This window comes from Callionymus lyra, chromosome 1 (genome assembly GCF_982586985.1).
Source record: "Callionymus lyra chromosome 1, fCalLyr1.hap1.1, whole genome shotgun sequence".
NCBI classification, from domain to species: Eukaryota; Metazoa; Chordata; class Actinopteri; order Syngnathiformes; family Callionymidae; genus Callionymus; species Callionymus lyra.
In genome coordinates, this window is record NC_141818.1 from 25,590,510 (window position 1) to 25,614,086 (window position 23,577).

At 31.7% G+C, this 23,577-nt stretch overlaps 1 pseudogene; it reads right to left on the reverse strand.

The window, feature by feature from the left end:
* Positions 1–1,331: 1,331 nt before the first annotated feature.
* LOC148088656 (28S ribosomal RNA) lies at positions 1,332–2,072 on the reverse strand (annotated as a pseudogene; the record flags this gene model as incomplete).
* Positions 2,073–23,577: the final 21,505 nt, after the last annotated feature.

A 23,577-nucleotide genomic window follows, 5' to 3' on the forward strand; every position in this document is an offset into this window, starting at 1 on the left:
CTTTCTACTTCATCAGATCCCGAGCAGCAACTCCATGGACTCTCCTACACTCTCCTCTTTTTTCTCACTATAATTTCCCTCACTCCTCTCCTTATCCATCTGTCTACCCCCCCATCCTTCCTCCCAGCCGGTCAAGGCGGCAGGCCGTCAACAATGAGTCAGGTTCCGCTCGAGGTTTCTGCCTTCTAAAAGGAAGTTTTCCTCGCCATAGCTCACTGTACAGCTCACTGTACAGTGTTTCGCCTCTTGCTCTTTGTTGAATTGCTGGGATCTATTTTTCCTTAATCAACTATAGTCTTATTTCAACTGTATAGTGTCTTGAGATAACTTTGTTATGATAAGACACTTTAAATAAAATTGAATTGAAAATTGAATTGAATTGACAGCTGTCCCGGGTCATTTCCTCCTCAAAGTCCACAAGATATCTTCTCGATCCTATTCCCACATGGCTACTTAAAGAACTGTTCCCCTTACTTAGCACTTTCATACTTGACATTATTAACTTGTCAATAACATCAGGCTATGTGCCTCAGACTTTTAAAGTTGCAGTAATTAAACCTCTGCTGAAAAAACCCACTCTTGATCCAGAGGTTCTCACTAAGTATAGGTCTATGTCTAATCTTGTCTTCATTTCAAAGCTTCTGGAGAAAGTGGTAACAAGTCAGCTCTGTGATTATCTCCAGGACAATGATCAATTTGAGGTGTTTCAGTCTGGTTTTAGGGAACACCACAGCACAGAGACCGCTCTGGTAAAAGTTAGTAACGACCTACTGATGGCCTCTGATCAGGGTCATGTTTCAGTTCTTGTTCTTCTAGATCTCAGTGCTGCATTTGACACTGTCGACCACCGAATCCTTCTACAGAGGCTAAAAAACCATATAGGCATACTTGGAACTGCTCTTAACTGGTTTAAATCTTACCTGTCGGATAGAACGCACTATGTACATGTCAACCACCTCTCATCGACACACACTAAGGTCAGCTTTGGTGTCAGGCCATCAACAAAGAGTCAGGTTCCGCTCGAGGTTTCTGCCTTCTAAAAGGAAGTTTTCCTTGCCATAGCTCACTGTACAGCTCACTGTACAGTGTTTCGCTTCTTGCTCTTTGTTGAATTGCTGGGATCTATTTTTCCTTAATCAACTATAGTCTTATTTCAATTCTATAGTGTCTTGAGATAACTTTGTTATGATAAGACACTTTAAATACAATTGAATTGAATTGAATTGTTCGCCCATCTCTTAGGACCGACTGACCCATGTTCAACTGCTCTTCACATGGAACCCTTCTCCACCTCGGCCTTCAAAGCTCTCGTTTGAATATTTGCTACTGCCACCAAGATCTGCACCCGCGGCGGCTCAACCCGGGCCCACGGGCTAGGCTTCAATGCCGGGTATGGGCCCAACGCTCCAGCGCCATCCATTTTCAGGGCTAGTCTATTCGGCAGGTGAGTTGTTACACACTCCTTAGCGGTTTCTGACTTCGATGGCCACCATACTACTGTCTATATCAACCAACACCTTTTCTGGGGTCTGATGAGCGTCAGCATTGGACGCCTTAACCAGGCGTTCGGTTCATCCCGCAGCGCCAGTTCTGCTTACCAAAAGTGGCCCACTGGACGGCTCGCGCTCCACGCCCGGTTCCAAGCCAGCAAGCTGGGCTTCTTACCTATTTAAAGTTTGAGAATAGGTTGAGATCGTTGAGGCATCTAGTCATTCGCTTTACCAGATAAAATTGCGAGGACTCTGAGCGCCAGCTCTCCTGAGGGAGACTTCGGAGGGAACCAGCTACTAGATGGTTTGATTAGTCTTTCGCCACTATACCCAGGTCGGATGACCAATTTGCACGTCAGGACCGCTGCGGGCCTCCACCAGAGTTTCCTCTGGCTTCGCCCTGCCCAGGCATAGTTCACCATCTTTTGGGTCCCATTGCGCGCGGTCCCACCTCCCCAACGGTGCGGGCGAGACGGGCGGGTGGTGCGCCCGGGCTCGGAAGCTTTGAGGAACCCCGCCCGGGATCCCAACTCGGCTGGTCGAGACAACCCTCTGACTCGCGCCTGCGTTAGACTCCTTGGTCCGTATTTCAAGACGGGTCGGGTGGGTGGGTGAACGTCCTCAATACCTCCCCGGGTTGGGAATGGGTAATTTGCGCACCTGCTGCCTTCCTTGGATGTGGTAGACATTTCTCAGGCGCCCTCTCCGGAATCGAACCCTGGTCACGTTGGCAAATCAGTCATCGGTGTTGGTGATCGTCCTGTCGCCTGGTGGGACAACATGCCACCCTCAGTTCTATTTTAGGTCACTTTCTTAATTTTTCTACCCACTAATCAAGCCCCCCAAGGCCGCCGCCTGGTGGGGCTAACATGCCGCCTGGACCAGTTCTATTTTTGGTCACTTTTGTGAGTTTTCTACACACAAATAGATCCCCCCAAGGCCTCCACCTGGTGGGGGAACATGCCGCCTTGTCCGGTTCTATTTTTGGTCACTTTTGTGAGATTTCTACCCACAATACAGGCCCCCATAGGCCGACGCCTGGTGGAGGGAAATGCCGCCTGGCCGGTTCTATTTGAGGTCACTTTTGTGAGTTTTCTACCCACAATACAGGCCCTCAAGGCCGCAGCCTGGTGAGGGAACATGCCGCCTGGCCCGGTTCTATTTTAGGTCACTTTTGTGAGTTTTCTACCGACAAATCAAACCCCCAAGGCCGCCTCCTGGTGGGTGAAAATGCTGCCTGGCCCGGTTCTAATTTTGGTCACTTTTGTGAGTTTTCTACCCACAATACAGGCCCCCCCAAGGCCGCCGCCTGTTTGGGGAAAATGCCGCCTCGCCCGGTTCGATTTTAGGTCACTTTTGTGAGTTTTCAACCCACAATACAGGCCCCAAAAAGGCCTTCACCTTGGTGGGGAACATACCGTCTGGCCCGGTTCTATTTTAGGTCACTTTTGTGAGTTTTCTACGCACAAATCAAGCCCCCCAAGGCGTCCACCTGGTGGGGGAACATGCCGCCTTGCCTGGTTCTATTTGAGGTCACTTTTGTGAGTTTTCTACCCACAATACAGGCCGCCCAAGGCCGCTGCCTATTGGAGGAAAATGCCGCCTCGCCCGGTTCTATTTGAGGTCACTTTTGTGAGTTTTCTACCCACATTACAGGCCCCACAAGGCCGCCGGTTGTTGGAGGAAAATGCAGCCTGGCCCGGTTCTATTATAGGTCACTTTTGTGAGTTTTCTACCCACAATACAGGCCCCATAAGGCCGCCTCCTGGTGGGGGAACATGCCGCCTGGCCCGGTTCTATTTTAGGTCACTTTTGTGAGTTTTCTACCCACAATGCAGGCCCCCCAAGGCCACCTCCTGGTGGGGGAAAATGCCGCCTCGCCTGGCCAGTTCTATTTTAGGTCACTTTTGTGAGTTTTCTACCCACAATACAGGCCCCCCAAGTCCGCCGCCTGGTGGGGGAACATACCGTCTGGCCCGGTTCTATTTTAGGTCACTTTTGTGAGTTTTCTACCCACAATGCAGGTACCCCCAAGGCCACCTTCTGGTGGGGGAAAATGCCGCCTCGCCTGGCCAGTTCTATTTTAGGTCACTTTTGTGAGTTTTCTACCCACAATACAGGCCCCCCAAGTCCGCCGCCTGGTGGGGGAACATACCGTCTGGCCCGGTTCTATTTTAGGTCACTTTTGTGAGTTTTCAACCCACAATACAGGCCCCCCAAGTCCGCCGCCTGGTGGGGGAACATACCGTCTGGCCCGGTTCTATTTTAGGTCACTTTTGTGAGTTTTCTACGCACAAATCAAGCCCCCCAAGGCGTCCACATGGTGGGGGAACATGCCGCCTTGCCCGGTTCTATTTGAGGTCACTTTTGTGAGTTTTCTACCCACAATACAGGCCCCCAAAGGCTGCCTCCTGGTGGGGGAAAATGCCGCCTGGCCCGGTTCTATTTTAGGTCACTTTCTTTATTTTTCTACCCACAATCAAGCCCCCCAAGGCCGCCGCCTAGTGGGGGAACGTGCCGCCTGGCCCGGTTCTATTTTTGGTCACTTTTGTGAGTTTTCTACCCACAATACAGGCCCCCGAAGGGTGCCGCCTGGTGGGGGAAAATGCCGCCTGGCCCAATTCTATTTTAGGTCACTTTCTTTATTTTTCTACCCACAAATCAAGCCCCCCAAGGCCGCCGCCTAGTGGGGGAACATGCCGCCTGGCCCGGTTCTATTTTTGGTCACTTTTGTGAGTTTTCTACCCACAATACAGGCCCCCCAAGGCTGCCGCCAGGTGGGGGAAAATGCCACCTTGCACGGTTCTATTTTAGGTCACTTTTGTGAGTTTTCTACCCACAATGCAGGCCCCCCAAGGCTGCCGCCTGTTGGAGGAAAATGCCGCCTGGCCCGGTTCTATTTTAGGTCACTTTTGTGAGTTTTCTACCCACAATTCAGGCCCCCCAAAGCCGCCGGTTGTTGGAGGAAAATGCCGCCTGGCCCAGTTCTATTATAGGTCACTTTTGTGAGTTTTCTACCCACAATACAGGCCCCCCAAGGCCGCCTCCTGGTGGGGGAACATGCCACCTGGCCTGGTTCTATTTAAGGTCTTGTTTGTGAGTTTTCTACCAACAATACAGGCCCCCCAAGGCCGCCGCCTGGTGGGGGAACATGCGACCTGGTCCGGTTCTATTTTAGGTCACTTTATTCGTTTATCTACCCACAAATCAAGCCCCCCAAGGCCGCCTTTTGGTGAGGGAACATGCCGCCTGGCCCGGTTCTATTTTAGGTCACTTTCTTCATTTTTCTACCCACAAATCAAGCCCCCCAAGGCCGCCCCCTGGTGGGGGAACATGCGACCTGGCCCGGTTCTATTTTAGGTCACTTTCTTCGTTTATCTACCCACAAATCAAGCCCCCCAAGGTCGCCTTTTGGTGAGGGAACATGCCGCCTGGCCCGGTTCTATTTTAGGTCACTTTTGAGAGTTTTCTACCCACAATTCAGGCCCCCCAAGGTCGCCGCCTGGTCACTTTTGTGAGTTTTCTACCCAAAATACAGGCCCTCCAAGGCGGCCGCCTGGTGAGGGAACATGCCGCCTCGCCCGGTTCTAATTAAGGTCACTTTTGTGAGTTTTCTACCCACAATACAGGCCCCCCAAAGCCGCCGCCTGTTGGGGGAACATACTGCCTGGCCCGGTTCTATTTTTGGTCACTTTTGTGAGTTTTCTACGCACAATTCAGGCCCCCCAAGGTCGCCGCCTTGTCACTTTTGTGAGTTTTCTACCCAAAATACAGGCCCTCCAAGGCGGCCGCCTGGTGGGGAACATGCCGCCTCGCCCGGTTCTAATTTAGGTCACTTTTGTGAGTTTTCTACCCACAATGCAGGCCCCCCAAGGCCTCCACCTGGTGGGGGAACATGCCGCCTCGCCCGGTTCTAATTTAGGTCACTTTTGTGAGTTTTCTACCCACAATACAGGCCCCCCAAGGCCGCTGGTTGTTGGAGGAAAATGCCGCCTGGCCCGGTTCTATTATAGGTCACTTTTGTTAGTTTTCTACCCACAATACAGGCCCCCCAAGGCCGCCTCCTGGTGGGGGAACATGCCGCCTGGCCCGGTTCTATTTAAGGTCATGTTTATGAGTTTTCTACCAACAATACAGGCCCCCCAAGGCCGCCCCCTGGTGGGGGAACATGCGGCCTGGCACGGTTCTATTTTAGGTCCCTTTCTTCATTTTTCTACACACATATCAAGCCCCCCAAGGCCGCCGCCTGGTGAGGGAACATGCAGCCTGGCCCTGTTCTATTTTAGGTCACTTTTTCCGTTTATCTACCCACAAATCAAGCCCCAAAAAGGCCTCCATCTTGGTGGGGAACATGCCGCCTGGCCCGGTTCTATTTTAGGTCCCTTTCTTCATTTTTCTACACACAAATCAAGCCCCCCAAGGCCGCCTCCTGGTGAGGGAACATGCCGCCTGGCCCGGTTCTATTTTAGGTCCCTTTTGTGAGTTTTCTACCCACAATACAGGCCCCCCAAGACCACCGCCTGGTGGAGGAAAAGGCCGCCTGGCCCGGTTCTATTTTTGGTCACTTTTGTGAGTTTTCTACCCACAATTCAGGCCCCCCAAGGTCGCCGCCTGGTCACTTTTGTGAGTTTTCTACCCAAAATACAGGCCCTCCAAGGCGGCCGCCTGGTGGGGGAACATGCCGCCTCGCCCGGTTCTAATTTAGGTCACTTTTGTGAGTTTTCTACCCACAATGCAGGCCCCCCAAGGCCTCCACCTGGTGGGGGAACATGCCGCCTGGCCTGGTTCTATTTTCGGTCACTTTTGTGAGTTTTTTACCCACAATACAGGCCCCCCAAGGCCGCCGGTTGTTGGAGGAAAATGCCGCTGGCCCGGTTCTATTATAGCTCACTTTTGTGAGTTTTCTACCCACAATACAGGCCCCCCAAAGCCGCCTCCTGGTGGGGGGAACATGAACAAAAAAAAAAAATAATAATAATAATAATGTTGGAGTTTTGAAGAGGTTAAAAAAATAAATAAATGAAAGTTGGAGTTTACAAGAGGAAAAAAAAAATTAACGTCTGAGTTTTGAGGAGGTAAAAAATAATAATAATAATAATAATAATGTTGGATTTTTGAAGAGGTAAAAAAAGAGAATCTTTTAATGTTGGAGTTTTGAAGATGAAAAAAAAGAAAAAGGAATGAAGGTTTCAGTTTTGAAGAGGTAAAATAAAATAAAAAATAACATCTGAGTTTTGAAGAGGTAAACAAATAAATAAATTAATGTTGGAGTTTTGAAAAGGAACAAACAAAAAAATGTACTTCTGAGTTTTGAAGAGGTAATACAAATAAATAATAATAATAATAATAATAATAATGTTGGAGTTTTTAAGAGGTAAAAAATAATAATCTTTTTATGTTGGAGTTTTGAAGAGGTAAAAACAAAAGAATCTTTTGTCCAACATGAGTTTTGAAGAGGAAAAACATAAAAATAATGACGTCCGAGTTTTGAAGAGGTAAAAATAATAATAATAAAAATAATGTTGGAGTTTTGAAGAGGTAAAAAAATAAATAATTAACTTCTGAGTTTTGAAGAGGTAAAAAAATAAATAATAATAATAACGTTGGAGTTTTGAAGAAGTAAATAAGAAAGTCATCTTTTAATGTTGGAGTTTTGAATAGGTAAAAAAGAAAATAATATAATGTTGGAGTTTTGAATAGTTAAAAAAAATAATACTTTAATGTTGGAGTTTTGAAGAGGTAAATAAATTAATTAATGTTGGAGTATTGAAGAGGTAAAAAAAATAAAAAAAATGTTGGAGTTTTGAAGAGGTAAAAACAAAAGAATCTTTTAATGTTGGAGTTTTGAAGAGGAAAAAAATAAAAATAATAACGTCCGAGTTTTGAAGAGGTAAAAAAGAAAAAATAATAATAATAATGTTGGAGTTTTGAAGAGGTAAAAAATAATAATCCCTTTATATTGGAGTTTTGAAGAGGTAAAACAAATGTCTGAGTTTTGAAGAGGTAAACAAATTAAATAATAATAATAATAATGTTGGAGTTTTGAAGAGGTAAAAAATAATAATCTTTTTATGTTGGAGTTTTGAAGAGGTAAAAACAAAATAATATTTTATTGTTGGAGTTTTGAAGAGGAAAAAAATAAAATAAAATAATGTCCGAGTTTTGAAGAGGTAAAAAAATAAATAATAATAATAACGTTGGAGTTTTGAAGAAGTAAATAAGAAAGACATCTTTTAATGTTGGAGTTTTGAATAGGTAAAAAAGAAAAGAATATAATGTTGGAGTTTTGAATAGTTAAAAAAAATAATACTTTAATGTTGGAGTTTTGAAGAGGTAAATAAATTAATTAATGTTGGAGTATTGAAGAGGTAAAAAAAATAAAAAAAATGTTGGAGTTTTGAAGAGGTAAAAACAAAAGAATCTTTTAATGTTGGAGTTTTGAAGAGGAAAAAAATAAAAATAATAACGTCTGAGTTTTGAAGAGGAAAAAAAAAAAAAAATAATAATAATGTTGGAGTTTTGAAGAGGTAAAAAATAATAATCCCTTTATATTGGAGTTTTGAAGAGGTAAAAAAAATGTCTGAGTTTTGAAGAGGTAAACAAATTAAATAATAATAATAATAATGTTGGAGTTTTGAAGAGGTAAAAAATAATAATCTTTTTATGTTGGAGTTTTGAAGAGGTAAAAACAAAATAATATTTTTTTGTTGGAGTTTTGAAGAGGAAAAAAATAAAATAAAATAATGTCTGAGTTTTGAAGAGGTAAAAAAATAAATAATAATAATAATGCTGGAGTTTTGAAGAAGTAAATAAGAAAGACATATTTTAATGTTGGAGTTTTGAATAGGTAAAAAAAAATAAAATAATAATTTTGGAGTTTTGAAGAGGTTAAAAAAAAAATAATAATAATGTTGGAGTTTTGAAGAGGTGAAAAAAAAGAGAAATCTTTTATGTTGGAGTTTTGAAGAGGTAAAAAAATAAATAATAATAATAATGTTGGAGTTTTGAAGAAGTAAATAAGAAAGACATCTTTTAATGTTGGAGTTTTGAATAGGTAAAAAAAAAAAGAATTTAATGTTGGAGTTTTGAATAATTAAAAAAATAATACTTTAATGTTGGAGTTTTGAAGAGGTAAATTATTTAATTAATTAATGTTGGAGTATTGAAGAGGTAAAAAAAAAAGAAAAAAATGTTGGAGTTTTGAAGAGGTGAAAACAAAATAATATTTTAATGTTGGAGTTTTGAAGAGGAAAACAATAAAAAATAATAACGTCTGAGTTTTGAAGAGGTAAAAAAATAAATAATAATAATAATGTTGGAGTTTTGAAGAGGTAAAAAATAATAATCTTTTTATATTGGAGTTTTGAACAGGTAAAAAAAATGTCTGAGTTTTGAAGAGGTAAACAAATTAAATAATAATAATAATAATGTTGGATTTTGAAGAGGTAAAAAATAATAATCATTTTATGTTGGAGTTTTGAAGAGGTAAAAAAAAATTATAATAATAATTGAATGTTGGTGTTTTGAAGAGGAAAAAATAATAATAATAATAATGTTGGAGTTTTGAAGAGGTGAAAAAAAAAAGAAATCTTTTATGTTGGAGTTTTAAAGACGTAAATAAAAAAAAATAATAAAAAAATAAAAAATAATAATATATATATATATATATATATATATATATATATATATATATATATATATATATATTAATGTTGGATTTTTGAAGATGTAAAAAAAAAAAAATAATAATAATGTTGGAGTTTTGAAGAGGTAAAAAAAAAAAAAAATTTGTTAGAGTTTTGAAGAGATAAAAAAATAAATAAAAATAATGGAGTTTTGAAGAGGTAAAAAAAAAAAAATAATAATAATGTTGGAGTTTTGAAGAGGTAAAAAATAATAATCTTTTTATATTGGAGTTTTGAAGAGGAAAAAAAAATGTCTGAGTTTTGAAGAGGTAAACAAATTAAATAAAAATAATAATAATGTTGGAGTTTTGAAGAGGTAATAAATAATAATATTTTTATGTTGGAGTTTTGAAGAGTTAACAAAAAAAATAATTATAATAATAATTGAATGTTGGAGTTTTAAAGAAGTAAATAAGAAAGACATATTTTAATGTTGGAGTTTTGAATAGGTAAAAAAAATAAATAATAATAATGTTGGAGTTTTGAAGAGGTGAAAAAAAAAAGAAATCTTTTATGTTGGAGTTTTGAAGAGGTAAAAAAAAAATTACAATAATAATGTTGGAGTTTTGAAGAGGTTAAAAAGAAAGAAGTCTTTTATTGTTGGAGTTTTGAAGAGGTAAAAAAAATAAATCTTTTAATGTTGGAGTTTTGAAGAGGTAAAAAAATTAATAAAATAAAATAAAATAAATAATTTTGGAGTTTTGAAGAGGTAAAAAAAATAAATAATAATGTTGGAGTTTTGAAGAGGTAAAAAAAAGAAGAAATATTTTATGTTGGAGTTTTGAAGAGGAAAAAAAAAATAATAATAATAATAATGTTGGAGTTTTGAAGAGGTAAAAAAATTAAATAATAATAATGTTGGAGTTTTGAAGAGGTAAAAAAATAAAATAATAATAATGTTGAAGTTTTGAAAAGGTGAAAAAAAGAAATATTTTATGTTGGAGTTTTGAAGAGGTAAAAAAATAAATAATAATAATAATGTTGGAGTTTTGAAGAAGTAAATAAGAAAGACATCTTTTAATGTTGGAGTTTTGAATAGGTAAAAAAAAAAAGAATTTAATGTTGGAGTTTTGAATAATTAAAAAAATAATACTTTAATGTTGGAGTTTTGAAGAGGTAAATTATTTAATTAATTAATGTTGGAGTATTGAAGAGGTAAAAAAAAAGAAAAAAATGTTGGAGTTTTGAAGAGGTGAAAACAAAATAATATTTTAATGTTGGAGTTTTGAAGAGGAAAACAATAAAAAATAATAACGTCTGAGTTTTGAAGAGGTAAAAAAATAAATAATAATAATAATGTTGGAGTTTTGAAGAGGTAAAAAATAATAATCTTTTTATATTGGAGTTTTGAAGAGGTAAAAAAAATGTCTGAGTTTTGAAGAGGTAAACAAATTAAATAATAATAATAATAATGTTGGATTTTGAAGAGGTAAAAAATAATAATCATTTTATGTTGGAGTTTTGAAGAGGTAAAAAAAAATTATAATAATAATTGAATGTTGGTGTTTTGAAGAGGTGAAAAAAAAAAGAAATCTTTTATGTTGGAGTTTTAAAGACGTAAATAAAAAAAATAATAAAAAAAAAATAATAATATATATATATATATATATATATATATATATTAATGTTGGATTTTTGAAGATGTAAAAAAAAAAAAAAAAAAATAATGTTGGAGTTTTGAAGAGGTAAAAAAAAAAAAAAAATAATAATGTTGGAGTTTTGAAGAGGTAAAAAATAATAATCTTTTTATATTGGAGTTTTGAAGAGGAAAAAAAAATGTCTGAGTTTTGAAGAGGTAAACAAATTAAATAAAAATAATAATAATGTTGGAGTTTTGAAGAGGTAATAAATAATAATATTTTTATGTTGGAGTTTTGAAGAGTTAACAACAAAAAATAATTATAATAATAATTGAATGTTGGAGTTTTAAAGAAGTAAATAAGAAAGACATATTTTAATGTTGGAGTTTTGAATAGGTAAAAAAAATAAATAATAATAATGTTGGAGTTTTGAAGAGGTGAAAAAAAAAAGAAATCTTTTATGTTGGAGTTTTGAAGAGGTAAAAAAAAAATAATAATAATAATGTTGGAGTTTTGAAGAGGTTAAAAAGAAAGAAGTCTTTTATTGTTGGAGTTTTGAAGAGGTAAAAAAAATAAATCTTTTAATGTTGGAGTTTTGAAGAGGTAAAAAAATAAATAAAATAAAATAAAATAAATAATTTTGGAGTTTTGAAGAGGTAAAAAAAATAAATAATAATGTTGGAGTTTTGAAGAGGTAAAAAAAGAAGAAATATTTTATGTTGGAGTTTTGAAGAGGTTAAAAAAAATAATAATAATAATAATGTTGGAGTTTTGAAGAGGTAAAAAAATTAAATAATAATAATAATAATGTTGGAGTTTTGAAGAGGTAAAAAAATAAAATAATAATAATGTTGAAGTTTTGAAAAGGTAAAAAAAAAGAAATCTTTTATGTTGGAGTTTTGAAGAGGTAAAAAAAAATAATAATAATAACAATGTTGGACTTTTGAAGAGGTAAAAAATAATAATCTTTTTATATTGTAGTTTTGAAGAGATAAAAAAAATGTCTGAGTTTTGAAGAGGTAAAAAAGAAATAAATCTATTATTGTTGTAGTTTTGAAGAGGTAAAAAAGAAGAAAAAAAAAGTTGGAGTTTTAAAGACGTAAATATATATATATATATATATATATATATATATATATATATATATATATATATATTAATGTTGGATTTTTGAAGCGGTAAAAAAAACAAAAAAATAATGTTGGAGTTTTGAAGAGGTTAAAAAAAACAAAAAAACAATTGTTGGAGTTTTGAAGAGGTAAAAAAAAATAATAATAATAATGTTGGAGTTTTAACGAGGTAAAACAGAAAGAAGTATTTTAATGTTGGAGTTTTGAAGAGGTATAAAAAAAAGAAATCTTTTAATGTTGGAGTTTTGAAGGGGTAAAAAATAAATAAATCATTTAATGTTGGAGTTTTAGAGAGGTAAAAAAGAAAGAATTCTTTAAATGTTGGAGTTTTGAAGAGGTAAAAAAAATATATATATATATTGTTGGAGTTTTGAAGAGGTAAAAAAGAAATAAATCATTTAATGTTGGAGTTTTAGAGAGGTAAAAAAGAAAGAATTCAAGCCCCAAAAAGGCCTCCATCTTGGTGGGGAACATGCCGCCTGGCCCGGTTCTATTTTAGGTCCCTTTCTTCATTTTTCTACACACAAATCAAGCCCCCCAAGGCCGCCTCCTGGTGAGGGAACATGCCGCCTGGCCCGGTTCTATTTTAGGTCCCTTTTGTGAGTTTTCTACCCACAATACAGGCCCCCCAAGACTGCCGCCTGGTGGAGGAAAAGGCCGCCTGGCCCGGTTCTATTTTAGGTCACTTTCTTAAATTTTCTACCCACAAATCAAGCCCCCCAAGGCCGCCGCCTGGTGGGGGAACATGCTGCCTGGCCCGGTTCTATTTTTGGTCACTTTTGTGAGTTTTCTACCCACAATTCAGGCCCCCCAAGGTCGCCGCCTGGTCACTTTTGTGAGTTTTCTACCCAAAATACAGGCCCTCCAAGGCGGCCGCCTGGTGGGGGAACGTGCCGCCTCGCCCGGTTCTAATTTAGGTCACTTTTGTGAGTTTTCTACCCACAATGCAGGCCCCCCAAGGCCTCCACCTGGTGGGGGAACATGCCGCCTGGCCTGGTTCTATTTTCGTTCACTTTTGTGAGTTTTTTACCCACAATACAGGCCCCCCAAGGCCGCCGGTTGTTGGGGGAAAATGCCGCTGGCCCGGTTCTATTATAGCTCACTTTTGTGAGTTTTCTACCCACAATACAGGCCCCCCAAAGCCGCCTCCTGGTGGGGGGAACATGAACAAAAAAAAAAAATAATAATAATAATAATGTTGGAGTTTTGAAGAGGTTAAAAAAATAAATAAATGAAAGTTGGAGTTTGCAAGAGGAAAAAAAAAATTAACGTCTGAGTTTTGAGGAGGTAAAAAATAATAATAATAATAATAATGTTGGATTTTTGAAGAGGTAAAAAAAGAGAATCTTTTAATGTTGGAGTTTTGAAGATGAAAAAAAAGAAAAAGGAATGAAGGTTTCAGTTTTGAAGAGGTAAAATAAAATAAAAAATAACATCTGAGTTTTGAAGAGGTAAACAAATAAATAAATTAATGTTGGAGTTTTGAAAAGGAACAAACAAAAAAATGTACTTCTGAGTTTTGAAGAGGTAATACAAATAAATAATAATAATAATAATAATAATAATGTTGGAGTTTTTAAGAGGTAAAAAATAATAATCTTTTTATGTTGGAGTTTTGAAGAGGTAAAAACAAAAGAATCTTTTGTCCAACATGAGTTTTGAAGAGGAAAAACATAAAAATAATGACGTCCGAGTTTTGAAGAGGTAAAAATAATAATAATAAAAATAATGTTGGAGTTTTGAATAGGTAAAAAAATAAATAATTAACTTCTGAGTTTTGAAGAGGTAAAAAAATAAATAATAATAATAAAGTTGGAGTTTTGAAGAAGTAAATAAGAAAGTCATCTTTTAATGTTGGAGTTTTGAATAGGTAAAAAAGAAAATAATATAATGTTGGAGTTTTGAATAGTTAAAAAAAATAATACTTTAATAAATGTAAAAAATGTAAAAAAAATGTCTGAGTTTTGAAGAGGTAAATAAATTAATTAATGTTGGAGTATTGAAGAGGTAAAAAAAATAAAAAAAATGTTGGAGTTTTGAAGAGGTAAAAACAAAAGAATCTTTTAATGTTGGAGTTTTGAAGAGGAAAAAAATAAAAATAATAACGTCCGAGTTTTGAAGAGGTAAAAAAGAAAAAATAATAATAATAATGTTGGAGTTTTGAAGAGGTAAAAAATAATAATCCCTTTATATTGGAGTTTTGAAGAGGTAAAACAAATGTCTGAGTTTTGAAGAGGTAAACAAATTAAATAATAATAATAATAATGTTGGAGTTTTGAAGAGGTAAAAAATAATAATCTTTTTATGTTGGAGTTTTGAAGAGGTAAAAACCAAATAATATTTTATTGTTGGAGTTTTGAAGAGGAAAAAAATAAAATAAAATAATGTCCGAGTTTTGAAGAGGTAAAAAAATAAATAATAATAATAACGTTGGAGTTTTGAAGAAGTAAATAAGAAAGACATCTTTTAATGTTGGAGTTTTGAATAGGTAAAAAAGAAAAGAATATAATGTTGGAGTTTTGAATAGTTAAAAAAAATAATACTTTAATGTTGGAGTTTTGAAGAGGTAAATAAATTAATTAATGTTGGAGTATTGAAGAGGTAAAAAAAATAAAAAAAATGTTGGAGTTTTGAAGAGGTAAAAACAAAAGAATCTTTTAATGTTGGAGTTTTGAAGAGGAAAAAAATAAAAATAATAACGTCCGAGTTTTGAAGAGGAAAAAAAAATAAAAAAAAATAATAATGTTGGAGTTTTGAAGAGGTAAAAAATAATAATCCCTTTGTATTGGAGTTTTGAAGAGGTAAAAAAAATGTCTGAGTTTTGAAGAGGTAAACAAATTAAATAATAATAATAATAATGTTGGAGTTTTGAAGAGGTAAAAAATAATAATCTTTTTATGTTGGAGTTTTGAAGAGGTAAAAACAAAATAATATTTTTTTGTTGGAGTTTTGAAGAGGAAAAAAATAAAATAAAATAATGTCCGAGTTTTGAAGAGGTAAAAAAATAAATAATAATAATAATGCTGGAGTTTTGAAGAAGTAAATAAGAAAGACATCTTTTAATGTTGGAGTTTTGAATAGGTAAAAAAAAATAAAATAATAATTTTGGAGTTTTGAAGAGGTTAAAAAAAAAATAATAATAATGTTGGAGTTTTGAAGAGGTGAAAAAAAAGAGAAATCTTTTATGTTGGAGTTTTGAAGAGGTAAAAAAATAAATAATAATAATAATGTTGGAGTTTTGAAGAAGTAAATAAGAAAGACATCTTTTAATGTTGGAGTTTTGAAGAGGAAAAAAATAAAAATAATAACGTCCGAGTTTTGAAGAGGTAAAAAAGAAAAAATAATAATAATAATGTTGGAGTTTTGAAGAGGTAAAAAATAATAATCCCTTTATATTGGAGTTTTGAAGAGGTAAAACAAATGTCTGAGTTTTGAAGAGGTAAACAAATTAAATAATAATAATAATAATGTTGGAGTTTTGAAGAGGTAAAAAATAATAATCTTTTTATGTTGGAGTTTTGAAGAGGTAAAAACAAAATAATATTTTATTGTTGGAGTTTTGAAGAGGAAAAAAATAAAATAAAATAATGTCCGAGTTTTGAAGAGGTAAAAAAATAAATAATAATAATAACGTTGGAGTTTTGAAGAAGTAAATAAGAAAGACATCTTTTAATGTTGGAGTTTTGAATAGGTAAAAAAGAAAAGAATATAATGTTGGAGTTTTGAATAGTTAAAAAAAATAATACTTTAATGTTGGAGTTTTGAAGAGGTAAATAAATTAATTAATGTTGGAGTATTGAAGAGGTAAAAAAAATAAAAAAAATGTTGGAGTTTTGAAGAGGTAAAAACAAAAGAATCTTTTAATGTTGGAGTTTTGAAGAGGAAAAAAATAAAAATAATAACGTCCGAGTTTTGAAGAGGTAAAAAAGAAAAAATAATAATAATAATGTTGGAGTTTTGAAGAGGTAAAAAATAATAATCTTTTTATGTTGGAGTTTTGAAGAGGTAAAAACAAAATAATATTTTATTGTTGGAGTTTTGAAGAGGAAAAAAATAAAATAAAATAATGTCCGAGTTTTGAAGAGGTAAAAAAATAAATAATAATAATAACGTTGGAGTTTTGAAGAAGTAAATAAGAAAGACATCTTTTAATGTTGGAGTTTTGAATAGGTAAAAAAGAAAAGAATATAATGTTGGAGTTTTGAATAGTTAAAAAAAATAATACTTTAATGTTGGAGTTTTGAAGAGGTAAATAAATTAATTAATGTTGGAGTATTGAAGAGGTAAAAAAAATAAAAAAAATGTTGGAGTTTTGAAGAGGTAAAAACAAAAGAATCTTTTAACGTTGGAGTTTTGAAGAGGAAAAAAATAAAAATAATAACGTCCGAGTTTTGAAGAGGAAAAAAAAAAAAATAATAATAATAATGTTGGAGTTTTGAAGAGGTAAAAAATAATAATCCCTTTATATTGGAGTTTTGAAGAGGTAAAAAAAATGTCTGAGTTTTGAAGAGGTAAACAAATTAAATAATAATAATAATAATGTTGGAGTTTTGAAGAGGTAAAAAATAATAATCTTTTTATGTTGGAGTTTTGAAGAGGTAAAAACAAAATAATATTTTTTTGTTGGAGTTTTGAAGAGGAAAAAAATAAAATAAAATAATGTCCGAGTTTTGAAGAGGTAAAAAAATAAATAATAATAATAATGCTGGAGTTTTGAAGAAGTAAATAAGAAAGACATCTTTTAATGTTGGAGTTTTGAATAGGTAAAAAAAAATAAAATAATAATTTTGGAGTTTTGAAGAGGTTAAAAAAAAAATAATAATAATGTTGGAGTTTTGAAGAGGTGAAAAAAAAGAGAAATCTTTTATGTTGGAGTTTTGAAGAGGTAAAAAAATAAATAATAATAATAATGTTGGAGTTTTGAAGAAGTAAATAAGAAAGACATCTTTTAATGTTGGAGTTTTGAATAGGTAAAAAAAAAAAGAATTTAATGTTGGAGTTTTGAATAATTAAAAAAATAATACTTTAATGTTGGAGTTTTGAAGAGGTAAATTATTTAATTAATTAATGTTGGAGTATTGAAGAGGTAAAAAAAAAAGAAAAAAATGTTGGAGTTTTGAAGAGGTGAAAACAAAATAATATTTTAATGTTGGAGTTTTGAAGAGGAAAACAATAAAAAATAATAACGTCTGAGTTTTGAAGAGGTAAAAAAATAAATAATAATAATAATGTTGGAGTTTTGAAGAGGTAAAAAATAATAATCTTTTTATATTGGAGTTTTGAAGAGGTAAAAAAAATGTCTGAGTTTTGAAGAGGTAAACAAATTAAATAATAATAATAATAATGTTGGATTTTGAAGAGGTAAAAAATAATAATCATTTTATGTTGGAGTTTTGAAGAGGTAAAAAAAAAATTATAATAATAATTGAATGTTGGTGTTTTGAAGAGGAAAAAATAATAATAATAATAATGTTGGAGTTTTGAAGAGGTGAAAAAAAAAAGAAATCTTTTATGTTGGAGTTTTAAAGACGTAAATAAAAAAAAAAAATAATAATAATAATAATAATATATATATATATATATATATATATATATATATATATATATATATATATATATATATATATATATATATATATATTAATGTTGGATTTTTGAAGATGTAAAAAAAAAATAAAAAAAATAATGTTGGAGTTTTGAAGAGGTAAAAAAAAAAAAAATTGTTAGAGTTTTGAAGAGATAAAAAAATAAATAAAAATAATGTTGGAGTTTTGAAGAGGTAAAAAAAATAAATAAATAATAATGTTGGAGTTTTGAAGAGGTAAAAAATAATAATCTTTTTGTATTGGAGTTTTGAAGAGGAAAAAAAAATGTCTGAGTTTTGAAGAGGTAAACAAATTAAATACAAATAATAATAATGTTGGAGTTTTGAAGAGGTAATAAATAATAATATTTTTATGTTGGAGTTTTGAAGAGTTAACAAAAAAAATAATTATAATAATAATTGAATGTTGGAGTTTTAAAGAAGTAAATAAGAAAGACATATTTTAATGTTGGAGTTTTGAATAGGTAAAAAAAAAAAATAATAATAATGTTGGAGTTTTGAAGAGGTGAAAAAAAAAAGAAATCTTTTATGTTGGAGTTTTGAAGAGGTAAAAAAAAAAAAATAATAATAATGTTGGAGTTTTGAAGAGGTTAAAAAGAAAGAAGTCTTTTATTGTTGAAGTTTTGAAGAGGTAAAAAAAAAAAATCTTTTAATGTTGGAGTTTTGAAGAGGTAAAAAAATAAATAAAATAAAATAAAATAAATAATTTTGGAGTTTTGAAGAGGTAAAAAAAAAAAATAATAATGTTGGAGTTTTGAAGAGGTAAAAAAAAGAAGAAATATTTTATGTTGGAGTTTTGAAGAGGTTAAAAAAAATAATAATAATAATAATGTTGGAGTTTTGAAGAGGTAAAAAAATTAAATAATAATAATAATAATGTTGGAGTTTTGAAGAGGTAAAAAAATAAAATAATAATAATGTTGAAGTTTTGAAAACGTAAAAAAAAAGAAATCTTTTATGTTGGAGTTTTGAAGAGGTAAAAAAAAATAATAATAATAACAATGTTGGACTTTTGAAGAGGTAAAAAATAATAATCTTTTTATATTGTAGTTTTGAAGAGATAAAAAAAATGTCTGAGTTTTGAAGAGGTAAAAAAGAAATAAATCTATTATTGTTGTAGTTTTGAAGAGGTAAAAAAGAAGAAAAAAAATGTTGGAGTTTTAAAGACGTAATTATATATATATAGATATATATATCTATATATATATATATAGATATATATATATATATATCTATATATATATATATATATATATATATTAATGTTGGATTTTTGAAGCGGTAAAAAAAACAAAAAAATAATGTTGGAGTTTTGAAGAGGTTAAAAAAAACAAAAAAACAATTGTTGGAGTTTTGAAGAGGTAAAAAAAAATAATAATAATAATGTTGGAGTTTTAAAGAGGTAAAACAGAAAGAAGTATTTTAATGTTGGAGTTTTGAAGAGGTATAAAAAAAAAGAAATCTTTTAATGTTGGAGTTTTGAAGGGGTAAAAAAGAAATAAATCATTTAATGTTGGAGTTTTAGAGAGGTAAAAAAGAAAATAATTCTTTAAATGTTGGAGTTTTGAAGAGGTAAAAAAAAAATATATATATATTGTTGGAGTTTTGAAGAGGTAAAAAAGAAATAAATCATTTAATGTTGGAGTTTTAGAGAGGTAAAAAAGAAAGAATTCAAGCCCCAAAAAGGCCTCCATCTTGGTGGGGAACATGCCGCCTGGCCCGGTTCTATTTTAGGTCCCTTTCTTCATTTTTCTACACACAAATCAAGCCCCCCAAGGCCGCCTCCTGGTGAGGGAACATGCCGCCTGGCCCGGTTCTATTTTATGTCCCTTTTGTGAGTTTTCTACCCACAATACAGGCCCCCCAAGACCGCCGCCTGGTGGAGGAAAAGGCCGCCTGGCCCGGTTCTATTTTAGGTCACTTTCTTAAATTTTCTACCCACAAATCAAGCCCCCCAAGGCCGCCGCCTGGTGGGGGAACATGCTGCCTGGCCCGGTTCTATTTTTGGTCACTTTTGTGAGTTTTCTACCCACAATTCAGGCCCCCCAAGGTCGCCGCCTGGTCACTTTTGTGAGTTTTCTACCCAAAATACAGGCCCTCCAAGGCGGCCGCCTGGTGGGGGAACATGCCGCCTCGCCCGGTTCTAATTTAGGTCACTTTTGTGAGTTTTCTACCCACAATGCAGGCCCCCCAAGGCCTCCACCTGGTGGGGGAACATGCCGCCTGGCCTGGTTCTATTTTCGGTCACTTTTGTGAGTTTTTTACCCACAATACAGGCCCCCCAAGGCCGCCGGTTGTTGGGGGAAAATGCCGCTGGCCCGGTTCTATTATAGCTCACTTTTGTGAGTTTTCTACCCACAATACAGGCCCCCCAAAGCCGCCTCCTGGTGGGGGGAACATGAACAAAAAATAATAATAATAATAATAATAATGTTGGAGTTTTGAAGAGGTTAAAAAAATAAATAAATTAAAGTTGGAGTTTACAAGAGGAAAAAAAAAATTAAGGTCTGAGTTTTGAGGAGGTAAAAAATAATAATAATAATAATAATGTTGGATTTTTGAAGAGGTAAAAAAAGAGAATCTTTTAATGTTGGAGTTTTGAAGATGAAAAAAAAGAAAAAGGAATGAAGGTTTCAGTTTCGAAGAGGTAAAATAAAATAAAAAATAACATCTGAGTTTTGAAGAGGTAAACAAATAAATAAATTAATGTTGGAGTTTTGAAAAGGAACAAACAAAAAAATGTACTTCTGAGTTTTGAAGAGGTAATACAAATAAATAATAATAATAATAATAATAATAATGTTGGAGTTTTTAAGAGGTAAAAAATAATAATCTTTTTATGTTGGAGTTTTGAAGAGGTAAAAACAAAAGAATCTTTTGTCCAACATGAGTTTTGAAGAGGAAAAACATAAAAATAATGACGTCCGAGTTTTGAAGAGGTAAAAATAATAATAATAAAAATAATGTTGGAGTTTTGAATAGGTAAAAAAATAAATAATTAACTTCTGAGTTTTGAAGAGGTAAAAAAATAAATAATAATAATAACGTTGGAGTTTTGAAGAAGTAAATAAGAAAGTCATCTTTTAATGTTGGAGTTTTGAAGAGGTAAATAAATTAATTAATGTTGGAGTATTGAAGAGGTAAAAAAAATAAAAAAAATGTTGGAGTTTTGAAGAGGTAAAAAATAAAAATAATAACGTCCGAGTTTTGAAGAGGAAAAAAAAAAAAAAAATAATAATAATGTTGGAGTTTTGAAGACGTAAAAAATAATAATCCCTTTATATTGGAGTTTTGAAGAGGTAAAAAAATAAAAATAATAACGTCCGAGTTTTGAAGAGGAAAAAAAAAAAAAAAATAATAATAATGTTGGAGTTTTGAAGAGGTAAAAAATAATAATCCCTTTATATTGGAGTTTTGAAGAGGTAAAAAAAATGTCTGAGTTTTGAAGAGGTAAACAAATTAAATAATAATAATAATAATGTTGGAGTTTTGAAGAGGTAAAAAATAATAATCTTTTTATGTTGGAGTTTTGAAGAGGTAAAAACAAAATAATATTTTTTTGTTGGAGTTTTGAAGAGGAAAAAAATAAAATAAAATAATGTCCGAGTTTTGAAGAGGTAAAAAAATAAATAATAATAATAATGCTGGAGTTTTGAAGAAGTAAATAAGAAAGACATCTTTTAATGTTGGAGTTTTGAATAGGTAAAAAAAAATAAAATAATAATTTTGGAGTTTTGAAGAGGTTAAAAAAAAAATAATAATAATGTTGGAGTTTTGAAGAGGTGAAAAAAAAGAGAAATCTTTTATGTTGGAGTTTTGAAGAGGTAAAAAAATAATAATAATAATAATGTTGGAGTTTTGAAGAGATAAAAAAATAAATAAAAATAATGTTGGAGTTTTGAAGAGGTAAAAAAAAAATAATAATAATAATGTTGGAGTTTTGAAGAGCTAAAAAATAATAATCTTTTTATATTGGAGTTTTGAAGAGGAAAAAAAAATGTCTGAGTTTTGAAGAGGTAAACAAATTAAATAAAAATAATAATAATGTTGGAGTTTTGAAGAGGTAATAAATAATAATATTTTTATGTTGGAGTTTTGAAGAGTTAACAAAAAAAATAATTATAATAATAATTGAATGTTGGAGTTTTAAAGAAGTAAATAAGAAAGACATATTTTAATGTTGGAGTTTTGAATAGGTAAAAAAAAAAAATAATAATAATGTTGGAGTTTTGAAGAGGTGAAAAAAAAAAGAAATCTTTTATGTTGGAGTTTTGAAGAGGTAAAAAAAAAATAATAATAATAATGTTGGAGTTTTGAAGAAGTAAATAAGAAAGACATCTTTTAATGTTGGAGTTTTGAATAGGTAAAAAAAAAAAGAATTTAATGTTGGAGTTTTGAATAATTAAAAAAATAATACTTTAATGTTGGAGTTTTGAAGAGGTAAATTATTTAATTAATTAATGTTGGAGTATTGAAGAGGTAAAAAAAAAAGAAAAAAATGTTGGAGTTTTGAAGAGGTGAAAACAAAATAATATTTTAATGTTGGAGTTTTGAAGAGGAAAACAATAAAAAATAATAACGTCTGAGTTTTGAAGAGGTAAAAAAATAAATAATAATAATAATGTTGGAGTTTTGAAGAGGTAAAAAATAATAATCTTTTCATATTGGAGTTTTGAAGAGGTAAAAAAAATGTCTGAGTTTTGAAGAGGTAAACAAATTAAATAATAATAATAATAATGTTGGATTTTGAAGAGGTAAAAAATAATAATCATTTTATGTTGGAGTTTTGAAGAGGTAAAAAAAAAATTATAATAATAATTGAATGTTGGTGTTTTGAAGAGGAAAAAATAATAATAATAATAATGTTGGAGTTTTGAAGAGGTGAAAAAAAAAAGAAATCTTTTATGTTGGAGTTTTAAAGACGTAAATAAAAAAAAATAATAAAAATAATAATAATAATATATATATATATATATATATATATATATATATATATATATATATATATATATATATATATATATTAATGTTGGATTTTTGAAGATGTAAAAAAAAAATAAAAAAAATAATGTTGGAGTTTTGAAGAGGTAAAAAAATAATAATAATAATAATAATGTTGGAGTTTTGAAGAGATAAAAAAATAAATAAAAATAATGTTGGAGTTTTGAAGAGGTAAAAAAAAATAATAATAATAATGTTGGAGTTTTGAAGAGGTAAAAAATAATAATCTTTTTATATTGGAGTTTTGAAGAGTAAAAAAAAAATGTCTGAGTTTTGAAGAGGTAAACAAATTAAATAAAAATAATAATAATAATGTTGGAGTTTTGAAGAGGTAATAAATAATAATATTTTTATGTTGGAGTTTTGAAGAGTTAACAAAAAAAATAATTATAATAATAATTGAATGTTGGAGTTTTAAAGAAGTAAATAAGAAAGACATATTTTAATGTTGGAGTTTTGAATAGGTAAAAAAAAAAATTAATAATAATGTTGGAGTTTTGAAGAGGTGAAAAAAAAAAGAAATCTTTTATGTTGGAGTTTTGAAGAGGTAAAAAAAAAATAATAATAATAATGTTGGAGTTTTGAAGAGGTTAAAAAGAAAGAAGTCTTTTATTGTTGAAGTTTTGAAGAGGTAAAAAAAATAAATCTTTTAATGTTGGAGTTTTGAAGAGGTAAAAAAATTAATAAAATAAAATAAAATAAATAATTTTGGAGTTTTGAAGAGGTAAAAAAAATAATACTTTAATGTTGGAGTTTTGAAGAGGTAAATCAATTAATTAATGTTGGAGTATTGAAGAGGAAAAAAATAAAAATAATAACGTCCGAGTTTTGAAGAGGTAAAAAAGAAAAAATAATAATAATAATGTTGGAGTTTTGAAGAGGTAAAAAATAATAATCCCTTTATATTGGAGTTTTGAAGAGGTAAAACAAATGTCTGAGTTTTGAAGAGGTAAACAAATTAAATAATAATAATAATAATGTTGGAGTTTTGAAGAGGTAAAAAATAATAATCTTTTTATGTTGGAGTTTTGAAGAGGTAAAAACAAAATAATATTTTATTGTTGGAGTTTTGAAGAGGAAAAAAAT